Below are 17,083 nucleotides of genomic sequence, written 5' to 3' on the forward strand. Positions count from 1 at the left end.
CTGTCTCGGGCATGGGTGTGTGTGTGTTGTCCTTAGCGTAAGTTAAAGTTACATTAAGTAGTGTGTAAGCTGAGGGACCGATGACCTCAGCGGTTTGGTCCCTTAAGACCTTACCACAAATTTCCAATTTTCCTGCTAGGCAATGTCGTATCCCAGCTAGTGTCTAATCATTTAATGTTACGAAGGCCGTTTGGTCTGCACTTTTCCAACGATTTTCTCAGCTCACTCGATGTCTCTCCCAAGAGTGTCGAGATTACGGAATCACAGGGTTGAAATGTTTACGCTTCCGGGCTGGCGGCTGTTGATTGAGTAACACCGGCTGTTAATTGAGTAACACTGGCTTAGCAACTTTTACTCCCTCGTTCTTTACTAATTTGTCGCATAACACATGGATAACGACGTAACCGGACATGACCATCGACCTGATATAATAAGAAACGTGATCCGTTCGACCAGGCGAAAGATTTCTACTAATCCACGATTTAATCTCTATGATACCGCCCCACTGCAGTCGTAACTGACGATGTCCTTGAGTCAACATGGAAACACGTAGGGATCATCTGTTGCACAGTCCCGTGTTCAACAATGTACGCTGAACGGTTTGCTCCGTAATACCTGTGTCTTTACCAGTGCCTTGCACAGTGCCTTCAGTTCTGCTAGAGATCTACGGCTGTTCTGCTTTAAAGAGACGACAAGCCTCCGACCTCCCTGTTCTGCGATACGCCGCGACGTCCAACACCTTTTCGCTCACTCGTGCTTTCACCGTCCTTCGACCACTTTCCGTAGGTGCTCAGGATAGCAACATGGGAACAGCTCGCTAGCTTCTCGGTTTCAGAGACGTTCGATTGCAGGCGCCAGATTAAAACATTTCACCTAGTGTCAAAGTCACTCATCTACGTCTGCATATACGTACACTATGTGATCAAAAGCATCCGGACACCTCGCTGAAAACGATTTACAAGTTCGTGGCGCCCTCCATCGGTAATGCTGGAATTCAGTACGGTGTTGACCCACTCTTAGCCTTGATGACAGCTTCCACCCTCGCAGGTATATGTGCAAACAGGTGCTGGAACGTTTTTTGGGAATGGCAGACCATTCTTCACGGAGTGCTGCTCTGAGGAGAGGTATCGTTATGAATGAACACACACTTTTGTTCGCGTCATGACTTAAACAGATGATGTTTTTCTGCTTTCGCTGTATGCGGCATAAAACTTCGATACAGTGCCTCTTCAGACGCTGAACACTTTGGCTGCAACCACAGTACTGGCAGCAACAGTTCGCCATTCGAATTCACGTGCCTCCGCTATACCACCGGCGTATTATAGTCGGCAATGGAAACGCACGTTTTCGACAGATGCTGACAGGCGTCTCGCGGGGTCTTAGCGGATCCAGTGAGGCGCGCCTGCTGAGCCACAGCTCCACAGCTTCAGGAGCTCCGGCTAGGAGCGCCCTCTGCGACAGCGATGTGGGGTGGCCAGCAGCAGCTTGACGGCCCAGTTTCAGTCACAGTCCTCACTCTTAGTCGCCCTTCGACAGTTCAGTCGTGCATTAGTAATGTGATCCTAAAACTGCACGATGATTTTCAGTTTTGATTCTTGTAATAGCTCCTTGTTCTTTTGTAACGTTTCTTGGGAACGTTTTAAGCAAGCTATAATTTAAATAAAACTTCTGTTTCTGTATTCACGTGTTCGCTAATCATTTCTGCTCCTGTCCAGCTTCCCTATGACTACAGCGGCTGCTCTGTAGCCAGCACTCCTTACCATTCTGTACAAAGTAGTGCACAACAGTATTCCAGGGACTCCCCGACACCCCCCCCCCCCCCCCCCCACTCATGGTTACTTTTCAAAATCGCATTAGTTCCAATGATTATGTGACCATTTTGGCTGAATGGGTCCATCCCACGGTACAATGTTTCTTATATATACTAAGATGGTATCTGTTCTTTCGGACAGAAAGAACAGATGTCCGAAAGAACAGATACCATCTTAGTATCTATATATATATACACTCCTGGAAATTGAAATAAGAACACCGTGAATTCATTGTCCCAGGAAGGGGAAACTTTATTGACACATTCCTGGGGTCAGATACATCACATGATCACACTGACAGAACCACAGGCACATAGACACAGGCAACAGAGCACGCACAATGTCGGCACTAGTACAGTGTATATCCACCTTTCGCAGCAATGCAGGCTGCTATTCTCCCATGGAGACGATCGTAGAGATGCTGGATGTAGTCCTGTGGAACGGCTTGCCATGCCATTTCCACCTGGCGCCTCAGTTGGACCAGCGTTCGTGCTGGACGTGCAGACCGCGTGAGACGACGCTTCATCCAGTCCCAAACATGCTCAATGGGGGACAGATCCGGAGATCTTGCTGGCCAGGGTAGTTGACGTACACCTTCTAGAGCACGTTGGGTGGCACGGGATACATGCGGACGTGCATTGTCCTGTTGGAACAGCAAGTTCCCTTGCCGGTGTAGGAATGGTAGAACGATGGGTTCGATGACGGTTTGGATGTACCGTGCACTATTCAGTGTCCCCTCGACGATCACCAGTGGTGTACGGCCAGTGTAGGAGATCGCTCCCCACACAATGATGCCGGGTGTTGGCCCTGTGTGCCTCGGTCGTATACAGTCCTGATTGTGGCGCTCACCTGCACGGCGCCAAACACGCATACGACCATCATTGGCACCCAGGCAGAAGCGACTCTCATCGCTGAAGACGACACGTCTCCATTCGTCCCTCCATTCACGCCTGTCGCGACACCACTGGAGGCGGGCTGCACGATGTTGGGGCGTGAGCGGAAGACGGCCTAACGGTGCGCGGGACCGTAGCCCAGCTTCATGGAGACGGTTGCGAATGGTCCTCGCCGATACCCCACGAGCAACAGTGTCCCTAATTTGCTGGGAAGTGGCGGTGCGGTCCCCTACGGCACTGCGTAGGATCCTACGGTCTTGGCGTGCATCCGTGCGTCGCTGCGGTCCGGTCCCAGGTCGACGGGCACGTGCACCTTCCGCCGACCACTGGCGACAACATCAATGTACTGTGGAGACCTCACGCCCCACGTGTTGAGCAATTCGGCGGTACGTCCACCCGGCCTCCCGCATGCCCACTGTACGCCCTCGCTCAAAGTCCGTCAACTGCACATACGGTTCACGTCCACGCTGTCGCGGCAAGCTACCAGTGTTAAAGACTGCGATGGAGCTCCGTATGCCACGGCAAACTGGCTGACACTGACGGCGGCGGTGCACAAATGCTGCGCAGCTAGCGCCATTCGACGGCCAACACCGCGGTTCCTGGTGTGTCCGCTGTGCCGTGCGTGTGATCATTGCTTGTACAGCCCTCTCGCAGTGTCCGGAGCAAGTATGGTGGGTCTGACACACAGGTGTCGATGTGTTCTTTTTTCCATTTCCAGGAGTGTAGTTAGGGCTCACCGGCTTCCTGACCATCTTCTTCTTCTTCTGTTCGAATGCACAATCAGTGCCCGAACTCTTACGGGAATCGGCAACGCGCCGCGAGGAATGAGTATAATGGGCGGGGGCACTACGAATGTAGTGCGGGACAATACGTTGAGAATGTGGGTTTCGCGGGAGGCGTGCCAAAGATAAATCCCTGCAGTCGCGCTATCCTCTGTGTTCTCGGTGGCTCAGATGGATAGAGCGTCTGCCATGTAAGCAGGAGATCCCGAGTACGGGTCCCGGTCGGGGCACACATTTTCATCTGTCCCCTTTGACGTATGTCAACCCCTGTAAACAGCTAAGGGTGTTCATTTCATTGTAATTACAATGTTTCTTCCCCAGTAGAGACGCTGTATTCCAAGACAGCAGGGCCCCTGTGCACACAGCTCGCGTCGTCTATAACTGGTTTTCTGAGCACGAGGTTGAACTGTCAGATCTCTCCTGGCTATCACAAAAAAAAATGTTCAAATGTGTGTGAAATCTTATGGGATTTAACTGCTAAGGTCATCAGTCCCTAAGCTTACACACTACTTAACCTAAATTATCCTAAGGGCAACCACACACACACCCATGCCCGAAGGAGGTCTCGAACCTCCGCGGGGACCAGCCGCACAATCCATGACTGCAGTGCCTAAGACCGCTCGGTTAATCCAGCGCGGCTATTGAGCCTTTATGGTGTGCTTTAGACGGAAGGGTGTGTAATTGCTATCGATTTGCACCATCGTTACCTGAACTTGCTACTATTTTGCAGGAATGATGGTATACATTTCCCTTGAAGACCATAAAGGACCTGTATTTATCCACTGAAAGCTGTTTGGATCGCCAACGCCGTATTAGGAATGTTCATATGTTGTCTTTTTGGCGATTCCATGTTTTTATCCACTCCCTGTCTCTTTACTCTTTTTTGCTATCACTAACGGTTGATTGATTTGGGGGAGGGACTCGGTCCCATCGGATTAGGGAGGTATGGGGAACGAAGTCAGCCGTGCCCTTTCAAAGGAACCATCCCGGCATTCTCCTGAAGCGATTTAGCGGAATCACAGAAAACCTAAAACAGGATGGGTGGGCGCGGGTCTGAACCGTCGTCCTCCCGAATGCGAGTCCAGAGTGCCAACCCCTGCGCAGCTTCGCTCAGTAGTACTAAGAGAACTATGTTCCTTTCATTTGTGCCGTTTGAATGAGAGACCGCTACAGCAGGAATGACTCCGGACTACTTAAATTCACGGCTGAAATGAATCACAAATTACCTTAAAGATATACAGATATTCCAAGATGCTACTCCAGGCAGGTGTAAAAATGAATGTGCGCAACGGAACATACTGACGCGAAAATGAAGATTTGGTCCTACCTGACTACACCCTGAAGCAGATCTTAGGATCCCTTAATGGTGATATTATTTTCACCTCTTGTTCTTCAACATATAAATTACAACATAAACATAAATGAATGATTAAGGGATCTAATAACTACTAAATGATAAATGTTGTTTCTGCTTATGCATTTATTATAGATTAAAACCCCTTTACTTACTACAAATGTTTATATAACGATGTCCAATGGACATAAAGAGATACAGATGAATTTCCTAACTAATATTATTGATAAATTGCCCAAATCTGCTCCTTTTTATGGCTACGCAATCTAATATAAATAACGTGAGATGACAGACATCACTTACGTATCAAACATTAGAAGACACTACTTTCAAAGATGATCTGCAGTGGAGTGGAACCTCAGAGCAAATAAAACTTACGTGATCACAGGTGTTTAGCTTTATAGCCCTAATAACCTGAAGCAGTTAGCTGTATCACCGTACGTACTGCATCCGGTACGTCGGAGTGATAGTTCTCGTACACCTCTGCGACGATGGAAGAACTCCAGCCACAAAATAAAAACCTCTTTTAAACACTAGGACGGCAGAAGGCGGTCTTCCGACTGGTATAATCTAATACCGTCATCTCCTCTCTATGTTCTACACACAAGAAACGCGAATCCCCAGCCACAAGGGCGGAATTCAGATAACGTCTCTACGTGAGTATAGACAGAAAAAGTGCTCTCAATCACTGAACACTGTGTCCTCAAAGATCCTACCCAGGGTCTAAGTGCAGAATCGTATAAGTTCGCAACAGTACAGTGCCTAACTGTCCTATATATAAAATCTGAGAGCAAAGACAACAAGTCCGTCTGTACCTACAAGAGCTGATACTGAGGGACTGTCAAACACAGGCGCTCAAAATGAAAGACTCACTCTCTCCACTGCTGGTTTCCCAGCAAAGTTCTGCTCTTCTCCCTCATAACTTCAGAAAGCGAATCATATTCTCAAAACCACGGAATATTCACCCCCTCTGCAGATTCTTCCGAAAGGCGACCAACCGTATTTTAGTCTTTCATCGTCCAGCGAGGAAAATTCGCGAGGAAATACCTATACCCGTTAACTACGGATTCATACAATGGTGCGCTTCTCAGAGTAAAAATCCTCGGAAATAACCCATCTTTCGTGCTTGCCGAGGTAACGCTTCCTCGTTCCTGCATCCAAGGTTTTTCAGGGTTTCCAAAGTATTATCCAGTTATCCTTCTGGCCACGCTACAAAATCGGCCGGCCGCCACTGTATTGTGCTTCAGCGGTCAGGTGCCCCGATCGTCCGTCTTGGGTTACTTCCTGTGTTAAGCAGGACCAACGCAACTGTGTGGGCTTTTCCACTCAGGGCCTAAGTTATGCCTGTCGTTTCATTTCGACTGGCGTTCCAACCTCTACTAGTATAGGCAATCATTCATTACGCCGTTTTGATAATAAAGACACTCCATCACCTTTCATGCAATAAGCGTTGACAACTATTTACAAGCTGAAAGTGACAATGTCAGTCCTCTTTAGATATTCATATGTAAGATGTACAACCTATCAAATGAACGTAATTCCTGTTGTAAATCACGGCAAAGTGTGTAGGTGAGTGCTTGTAAGGAGCGAAAATATAGCCACCAAAAGGTATCATCTGGATTATTCCATCCCGTCCTCGCATTACTGCAATAATAATGAGTACAAACAGTAGCAGTGTGTCTGCCAGAACCGGAGACGCACCCATCCTCACTCTTTTTGTTCACACAAACGCCAGTTTCCCGTCTCTCCTTTCTTTGTGTTCCTAGCTGAGCAGCGGCGTTGCATAGCAACAGCAGCGAATGCGGTGACTCCAGACGTGATTGCAAAAGTATGGGGCGAGTCCGGCTACCGTCTAGAGCTTCTTTGTGCGTCCATTGGAGGGCACATTGAACATGGTAGGTAAAACGAAAACTTTGATCGTAAATGTAAAAAGAATCTCAAGTTTATATGTGTATTCATGTAAATGATATACCATTGTGAAACTGAAACTTTGGAATCGCAGGCATAAGTCATCTCACGTTTGTGTGTCCATTCATAACAGTTTTGAAAAGACATGGTTTGCACATTAGCTGTAAGGGGTGTCAATTTATCACATCAGTCTTCTGACTGGTTTGATGCGGTCCGCCACGAATTCCTCCCCTGTGCCAAGCTTTTTTAGCTCAGAGTAACAGTTGCACCCAATTTCCTCAATTATCTATTGGATGTATTCCAATTTCTGTCTTCCCCTATAATTTTTACCCTTTACAGTTCCCTCTAGCATCACGGAAGTTATTCCTTGATATCCCAACAGATGCATTACACTCCTGTTCCCTCTTCTTGTTAGTGTTTTCTGTATATTCCTTTCATTGCCTCTTCTGCGGAGAACCTGCTCATTCCATACCTTGTCAGTCCACCAACCATTCAACGTGCTTTTGTAGTATCACATCGCAAACGCATCGATTCTCTCCTCTTCCGGTTTCCTCACAGTCCATGTTTCACCACCATACAATCTATACACAACGAAAAAAGCCACAGCGGTCGCATTCTGTATACGACAACATCATTTACAGCACACGTGTCAGACCATATCAAGTTGTAACTACGTCAATGCCAAAGATCAACAGCGCCAAAACCGTAAGATGCAGGAAAGCAACCAACTCACGCACAACGTAATCAGTTACAGAGGCGAAGCACATGCGCAGGCCTGTATGCTGTCCGTATGCATCACACCGTTAATTTACTACCTAATGTGTGAGATGGACACTCTCAGGCACGCTGTGGTTTTCTGGCAGTTGATCTTCGGCACTGATGTACTTAACAAGCTGTTGTGATCGAACACATATCCTGTAACTGGCATCATTTTACACCTGAGCATTGTGAGTTGTTTGTCAGAAACTGTTTCTAATAAAGTCACTTAGATCTGTTCCGCGAAACATCATTTCCCAAAATTTTCAGAAGGTGTAAATCACCGCTTCCTTAAAATCAGAAGATATAATCTTTTCCCTCGCTCTATTTGCGAGTAGAACAGAAAAGGAAATGACTGGAAGTGAGTGGTACAGGGTGCCCTTCGCCACGTACCATACCGTGGCTTCAGGAATATGTACGTAGAGGTAGGATGTAAGGAAAGAACACTAACATATAACTGTAAATAGAAATATCTAGAGTTTAACAAATAGAGTCATTACAAATATCATATCAAAATATGTGTACTGAAGTACACTACTGGCCATTAAATTGCTACACCAAGAAGAAATGCAGATGACAAACAGGTGTTCATTGGACAAATATATTATACTAGAACTGACATGTGCTTACATTTTCACATTTGGGTGCATACATCCTGAGAAATCAGTACCCAGAACAACCACCTCTGGCCGTAATAACGGCCTTGATGCGCCTGGGCATTGAGTCAAACAGAACTTGGATGGCGTGTACAGGTACAGCTGCCCATGCAACTTCAACACGATACCACAGTTCATCCAGAGTAGTGGCTGGCGTATTGTGACGAGCCAGTTACTCGGCCACCATTGACCAGACGTTTTCAATTGGTGAGAGAGCTGGGGAATGTGCTGGCCAGGACAGCAGTCGAACATTTTCTGTATCCAGAAAGGCCCGTACAGGACGTGCAGGTCGTGCATTATCCTGCTGAAATGTAGGGTTTAGCAGGGATTGAATGAAGGGTAGAGCCACGGGTCGTAACACATCTGAATTGTAACGTCCACTGTTCAAACTGCCGTCAATGCGAACAAGAGGTGACCGAGACGTGTAACCGATGGCACCCCATACCATCACGCCGGGTGATACATCAGTATGGCGACGACGAATACACGCTTCCAATGTGCGTTCACCGCGATATCGCCAAACACGGATGCGACCATCATGATGCTGTAAACAGAACCTGGATTCATCTGAAAAATGCCGTTATGCCATTCGTGCACCCAGGTTCGTCGTTGAGTACACCATCGCAGGCGCTCCTGTCTGTGCTGCAGCGTCAAGGGTAACCGCAGCCATGGTCTCCCAGCTGATAGTCCATGCTGCTGCAAACGTCGTCGAACTGTTAGTGCAGATGGTTGTTGTCTTGCAAACGTCCCCATCTGTTGACTCAGGGATCGAGACGTGGCTGCAGGATACGTTACAGCCATGAGGATAAGATGTCTGTCATCTCGACTGCTAGTGATACAAGGCCGTTGGGATCGAGCACGGCGTTTCGTATTATCCTCCTGAACCCACCGATTCCATATTTTGCTAACAGCCATTGGATCTCGACCAACGCGAGCAGCAATGTCGCGATTCGATAAACCGCAATCGCGATAGGCTAAAATCCGACCTTTATCAAAGTCGGAAACGTGATAGTACGCATTTCTTCTTCTTACACGAGGCATCACAACAACGTTTCACCAGGCAACGCCGGTCAACTGCTGTTTGTGTATTAGAAATCGGTTGGAAACTTTCCTCATGTCAGCACGTTGTAGGTGTCGCCACCGGCGCCAACCTTGTGGGAATGCTCTGAAAAGATGATAATTTGCATATCACAGCATCTTATTCCTGTGGGTTAAATTTCGCGTCTGTAGCACTTCATCTTCGTGGTGTAGCAATTTTAACGGTCAGTAGTGTAATTTTCATGTATTATAGACCACTGAAGATGCCTAACAATTATAGGAGTACCATGTCTGTGACTCAAGAATATATGTGAGTTTCCAAAAACCGAAGTTTTCTTGCCTTTATGATAAAACGCAAGTGAAGCAAATGAAGTCTGCCAGCGGGTGTATCATACTCGGCAGCAGTGCCAGTAGTGCCTACAGGTGCGGCGCGGCCGCTGTGGCCCTTCAGGGATCAGCAGGTCGGCTGTGAGGAGCGGTGCTTTAGCTTTGGCCCGCCGGTCGCCGGCGAGTGTTTTCATGCCAGACAATGGGGGGCCCTCCAGCCGCCTCTGGCCTCCCCTCTTCTCTCTCTCCACCTCCCCCCCCCCCCCACCCACCCGCACACTCTAGCAGTTCCCAGCCCCACACCCGCGGCGCTCAGCTTACAGCTGTCGGGCAGAACGAGCATAAACACGACACGAGCTTCGCCACCCGTCTGTTTACACCGTGTCTCCACTGGCTACACCGCCACTATCACCACCCTCCCTGTTGTTGTTGGCGCTTCACAACCAGCGTTGCATAAGCGCCTCTTTCTAGCGCCTTCGCATGTTACGACACCTTGTGCCGAGGACGGCCACGTTAGTTCATACTACCGCGGGATGGAGGACGGAAGAGGGACGGCTGTGGACGTGCCCTTTGCGCTAGGATTTCTCCCGGAACAAGTCCCGCCCATTCACCCCCCCCCCCCCCCCCTCCATGCCTATCCATAGTGTAAGGCCCTCCCCTAAACAGCCGCCAGTTCTGAAACTGGAAGCTATATCAAAGCTGTTAGCGTCACACTCCAACAAATGTTACACTGTGATGAGATTCAGTAATGATAAGAAATTTAAGTTTTTCTGGATAGTAATATAATATGAATGTGCATTATTAAGGAAATAAAAGTATTTATAGAGAATTGAAAGCAGCGTCAGCAATAGAAAACAAAAAATAACGTGCTGTTATTTAAGGGCAATAAGGACAAATTTTCATTAACAAATTCACTTATTATAATACGTTTATTTGAGGGAAACAGCAGAGCAAACATACAGTGCGAAAAGAATGGTCTTGAATCTGTCGTGTCGGTAGTAAAGCCGCGGATGCAGTCGACTGACTCTGTTGTCTAAAATCAGCGTTATATAGAAATAAGTGAAAGTCGTTTTGTTTATGTAGGCCCTCATAGTAGCTCACGAAAATTAAAGAATATAAGAGTGCCATAAAGTAGAAATACCTAATGAAAGCAGTAACATATTTGCTTTGCTTACATGCCACATTTCGTGAGTATTTGCATGGGTAATGGGTGAATGGAATTCGAGTGTAGGAAAAGGGAGAGAAGGAAACATAGTAGGTGAATATGGATTGGGGCTAAGAAATGAAGGAGGAAGCCGCCTGGTAGAATTTTTCACAGAGCACAACATAATCATAGCTAACACTTGGTTTAAGAATCATGAAAGAAGTTTGTATACATGGAAGAACCCTGGAGATACTAAAAGGTATCAGATAGATTATATAATGGTAAGACAGAGATTTAGGAACCAGGTTTTAAATTGTAAGACATTTCCAGGGGCAGATGTGGACTCTGACCACAATCTATTGGTTATGACCTGTAGATTAAAACTGAAGAAACTGCAAAAAGGTGGAAATTTAAGGAGATGGGACCTGGATAAACTGAAAGAACCAGAGGTTGTACAGAGTTTCAGGGAGAACATAAGGGAACAATTGACAGGAATGGGGGAAAGAAATACAGTAGAAGAAGAATGGGTAGCTTTGAGGGATGAAGTAGCGAAGGCAGCAGAGGATCAAGTAGGTAAAAAGACGAGGGCTAGTAGAAATCTTTGGGTAACAGAAGAAATATTGAATTTAATTGATGAAAGGAGAAAATATAAAAATGCAGTAAATGAAGCAGGCAAAAAGGAATACAACCGTCTCAAAAATGAGATCGACAGGAAGTGCAAAATGGCTAAGCAGGGTTGGGTAGAGGACAAATGTAAGGATGTAGAGGCTTATCTCAATAGGGGTAGGATAGATACTGCCTACAGGAAAATTAAAGAGACCTTTGGAGATAAGAGAACGACTTGTATGAATATCAAGAGCTCAGATGGAAACCCAGTTCTAAGCAAAGAAGGGAAAGCAGAAAGGTGGAAGGAGTATATAGAGGGTATATACAAGGGCGATGTACTTGAGGACAATATTATGGAAATGGAAGAGGATGTAGATGAAGATGAAATTGGAGGTATGATACTGCGTGAAGAGTTTGACAGAGCACTGAAAGACCTGAGTCGAAACAAGGCCCCCGGAGTAGACAACATTCCATTGGAACTACTGACGGCCTTGGGAGAGCCAGTCCTGACAAAACTCTACCATCTGGTGAGCAAGATGTATGAAACAGGCGAAATACCCTCAGACTTCAAGAAGAATATAATAATTCCAATCCCAAAGAAAGCAGGTGTTGACAGATGTGAAAATTACCGAACTATCAGTTTAATAAGTCACAGCTGCAAAATACTAACACGAATTCTTTACAGACGAATGGAAAAACTAGTAGAAGCCAACCTCGGGGAAGATCAGTTTGGATTCCGTAGAAACACTGGAACACGTGAGGCAATACTGACCTTACGACTTATCTTAGAAGAAAGATTAAGGAAAGGCAAACCTACGTTTCTAGCATTTGTAAACTTAGAGAAAGCTTTTGACAATGTTGACTGGAATACTCTCTTTCAAATTCTAAAGGTGGCAGGGATAAAATACAGGGAGCGAAAGGCTATTTACAATTTGTACAGAAACCAGATGGCAGTTATAAGAGCCGAGGGACATGAAAGGGAAGCAGTGGTTGGGAAGGGAGTAATACAGGGTTGTAGCCTCTCCCCGATGTTGTTCAATCTGTATATTGAGCAAGCAGTAAAGGAAACAAAACAAAAATTCGGAGTAGGTATTAAAATTCATGGAGAAGAAATAACAACTTTGAGGTTCGCAGATGACATTGTAATTCTGTCAGAGACAGCAAAGGACTTGGAAGAGCAGTTGAATGGAATGGACAGTATCTTGAAAGGAGGATATAAGATGAACATCAACAAAAGCAAAACAAGGATAATGGAATGTAGACTAATTAAATCGGGTGATGCCGAGGGAATTAGATTAGGAAATGAGACACTTAAAGTAGTAAAGGAGTTTTGCTATTTGGGGAGCAAAATAACTGATGATGGTCGAAGTAGAGAGGATATAAAATGTAGACTGACAATGGCAAGTAAAGTGTTTCTGAAGAAGAGAAATTTGTTAACATCGAGTATAGATTTAAGTGTCAGGAAGTCATTTCTGAAAGTATTTGTATGGAGTGTAGCCACGTATGGAAGTGAAACATGGACGATAAATAGTTTGGACAAGAAGAGAATAGAAGCTTTCGAAATGTGGTGCTACAGAAGAATGCTGAAGATTAGATGGGTAGATCGCATAACTAATGAGGAAGTATTGAATAGGATTGGGGAGGAGAGAAGTTTGCGGCACTACTTGACCAGAAGATGGGATCGGTTGGTAGGACATGTTCTGAGGCATCAAGGGATCACCAATTTAGTATTGGAGGGCAGCGTGGAGGGAAAAAGTCGTAGAGGGAGACCAAGAGATGAATACACTAAGCAGATTCAGAAGGATGTAGGTTGCAGTAGGTACTGGGAGATGAAAAAGCTTGCACAGGATGGAGTAGCATGGAGAGCTGCATCAAACCAGTCTCAGGACTGAAGACCACAACAACAACAATGGGTGAATTTTAACTTGTAAGTTTTTCCAATGCCATACCTGCGCATTATAAAGGAGGTTATAAAGAATTGTGGCTGTTTCTGTGTGATTAGTGTCCTATATGCTATTGCAAACGCCTCAGGAAAATAATCTGTCGTTATTCTTTGTCCTGTCTGTTTTTAACCAAAAGATTTATTAATTTCGTAAATGCCTTTCAAAACATTGTTTAAAACTAATAATGATGATGTGTATATTTGTCACAGAGCAGATATGGAGGGAATAAATGCTGCAGTGTTTCACGGCTATAAAACGTCATTCATGCTGTGCTAGTTCTTCTCCCACCCATAAAACTTTTCAGCAAAACTATTCAGTGAATAACACGCAAAAGGAGCTTGGATCGATCTAGCAAGAACAAAGGAATTTTGATTCGATCTGGAAGTATAGTGAACACTGGCGCTTGTTTCACATATACTGTCTGAGTTCTGAAACGTAAGTGTCGGGTATACTGTGGTTCCTCTTTCTCCAAGCAAATTATTCTTTGAGTGTAGGTTTTTCCTGTTGTAGCTTTGGGTGCTTTTTCTCACATAGAAGTATGTTCCTTCATAGGCTATTCATCTGAATGCCGAGTTCTCGTATTTAAAGAATTCAGTGCTACATTGTTTTCTCTTAAGTTTGCTGTGGAAGTACCTGGCACAGCTAAGGTCAATTGTGCACGTTTTTTGTAACGTGTCTTTTAACTATCCGGCAAAATTTAAGACCCAGCAAGATATTAATTTAACATTCACTCCAAGCGCAGCCGAAGGTGGTAAACCACGTGGGTCAACTGAAACGATGCCCATGCGGCGAACAAGGACCGGGAAAACCGGGGGTGAGTGGGCTGGACTTGTTCTGGGTGAAATCCTAGCGCTAACGATTCCTCGGCTGTGGGGGGTGGGATGGGGGGGGGGGAGGAGAGACAGGGAGAGAGAGAGAGAGAGAGAGAGAGAGAGAGAGAGAGAGAGAGAGAGAGAGTGAGAGAGCTTTGACAACGCATCTGTGCAGAGCCGTCTACAATGAATCACCGCATCCAGTTACGTACGTCTTATCTTGTAACAGGTACGGTATTAACAGTAACATTGATGTCTTTCCCTCCTGACAAAGTTCAGGCAAATTTATACATTGAACCTTCAAAGAAACTGGTATAGGCAAGAGTATTCAAATACAGAGATATGTAAACAGGCGGCCGGCAACGCCTAGATAAGATAACAAGTGTCTGGCGCAGTTGTTAGATCGGTTAAAATTAAAACAGTCTTGATTGCAATCTTGTTAAAATATTTTTTATTGGAGTGAGTGACCGGTTTCGACTCTATGAAAGAGTTATCTTCAGACACCAGAGCAGTGGATGCACACTTCTAGATGAGTTCCGCCGACCCACGACGCTCGTGTACCTGCTAAAAAAATATTTTAACAAGGTTGCATTCAAGACTGTTTTAAATTTTAATTTTAACTACTTTTAAGATCGCTATGTTTTCAAAAATCTTATGTTAGATCGGTTACTGCTGCTGCAATGACAGGTTATCAAGATTTAAGTGATTTTGAACGAGCTGTTATAGTCGGCGCACTCGATGGAATGATATGGGACCCGTAATACGTCTAGATACGACTCTGACAAGTGATACGTACGTAAGCACCTGTCTGATCAGCTGCATCCATTCGTGTACATTGTGCATTCCTACGGACTTGGGCAATTCCAACAGGACAAAGCGAACTCCACACATTCTGTATTGCTACAAAGTGACTCCACGAACACTCTTCTGAGTTTAAACACTTCCGCTGGCCACCAGACTCCCCAGACATGAATATTATTGAGCATATCTGGGATGCCTTGCAACGTGCTGTTGAGAAGAGATCTCCACCCCCCCGTACTCCTACGGATTTATGGACAGCCGTGCAGGGTTCATGGTGTCAGTTCCCTCCAGTACTACTTCAGACATTACTCGAGTCCATGCCACATCGTGATGCGGCACTTCTACGTGCTCGGGGGGGGGGGGGTGGGGGGGGGCACTACACGATATTAGGCAGGTGTACCAGTTTCTCTGGCTTTTCAGTATATATATATATATATATATATATATATATATATATATATATACAGCCGTGCAGGGTTCATGGTGTCAGTTCCCTCCAGTACTACTTCAGACATTACTCGAGTCCATGCCACATCGTGATGCGGCACTTCTACGTGCTCGGGGGGGGGGGGGGCACTACATGATATTAGGCAGGTGTACCAGTTTCTCTGGCTTTTCAGTATATATATATATATATATATATATATATATATATACAGCCGTGCAGGGTTCATGGTGTCAGTTCCCTCCAGTACTACTTCAGACATTACTCGAGTCCATGCCACATCGTGATGCGGCACTTCTACGTGCTCGGGGGGGGGGGGGGCACTACATGATATTAGGCAGGTGTACCAGTTTCTCTGGCTTTTCAGTATATATATATATATATATATATATATATATATATATATATATATATATATATATACAGCCGTGCAGGGTTCATGGTGTCAGTTCCCTCCAGTACTACTTCAGACATTACTCGAGTCCATGCCACATCGTGATGCGGCACTTCTACGTGCTCGGGGGGGGGGGCACTACATGATATTAGGCAGGTGTACCAGTTTCTCTGGCTTTTCAGTATATATATATATATATATATATATATATATATATATATATATATATACAGCCGTGCAGGGTTCATGGTGTCAGTTCCCTCCAGTACTACTTCAGACATTACTCGAGTCCATGCCACATCGTGATGCGGCACTTCTACGTGCTCGGGGGGGGGGGGGGCACTACATGATATTAGGCAGGTGTACCAGTTTCTCTGGCTTTTCAGTATATATATATATATATATATATATATATATATATATATATATATACAGCCGTGCAGGGTTCATGGTGTCAGTTCCCTCCAGTACTACTTCAGACATTACTCGAGTCCATGCCACATCGTGATGCGGCACTTCTACGTGCTCGGGGGGGGGGGGGGGCACTACATGATATTAGGCAGGTGTACCAGTTTCTCTGGCTTTTCAGTATATATATATATATATATATATATATATATATATATATATATATATATATATATATATATACAGCCGTGCAGGGTTCATGGTGTCAGTTCCCTCCAGTACTACTTCAGACATTACTCGAGTCCATGCCACATCGTGATGCGGCACTTCTACGTGCTCGGGGGGGGGGGCACTACATGATATTAGGCAGGTGTACCAGTTTCTCTGGCTTTTCAGTATATATATATATATATATATATATATATATATATATATATATATATATATATATATATATATATACAGCCGTGCAGGGTTCATGGTGTCAGTTCCCTCCAGTACTACTTCAGACATTACTCGAGTCCATGCCACATCGTGATGCGGCACTTCTACGTGCTCGGGGGGGGGGGGGCACTACATGATATTAGGCAGGTGTACCAGTTTCTCTGGCTTTTCAGTATATATATATATATATATATATATATATACAGCCGTGCAGGGTTCATGGTGTCAGTTCCCTCCAGTACTACTTCAGACATTACTCGAGTCCATGCCACATCGTGATGCGGCACTTCTACGTGCTCGGGGGGGGGTGGGCACTACATGATATTAGGCAGGTGTACCAGTTTCTCTGGCTTTTCAGTATATATATATATATATATATATATATATATATATATATATATATATATATACAGCCGTGCAGGGTTCATGGTGTCAGTTCCCTCCAGTACTACTTCAGACATTACTCGAGTCCATGCCACATCGTGATGCGGCACTTCTACGTGCTCGGGGGGGGGGGGGGCACTACATGATATTAGGCAGGTGTACCAGTTTTCTCTGGCT

Source organism: Schistocerca serialis, chromosome 12 (assembly GCF_023864345.2).
Source record: "Schistocerca serialis cubense isolate TAMUIC-IGC-003099 chromosome 12, iqSchSeri2.2, whole genome shotgun sequence".
NCBI lineage: Eukaryota > Metazoa > Arthropoda > Insecta > Orthoptera > Acrididae > Schistocerca > Schistocerca serialis.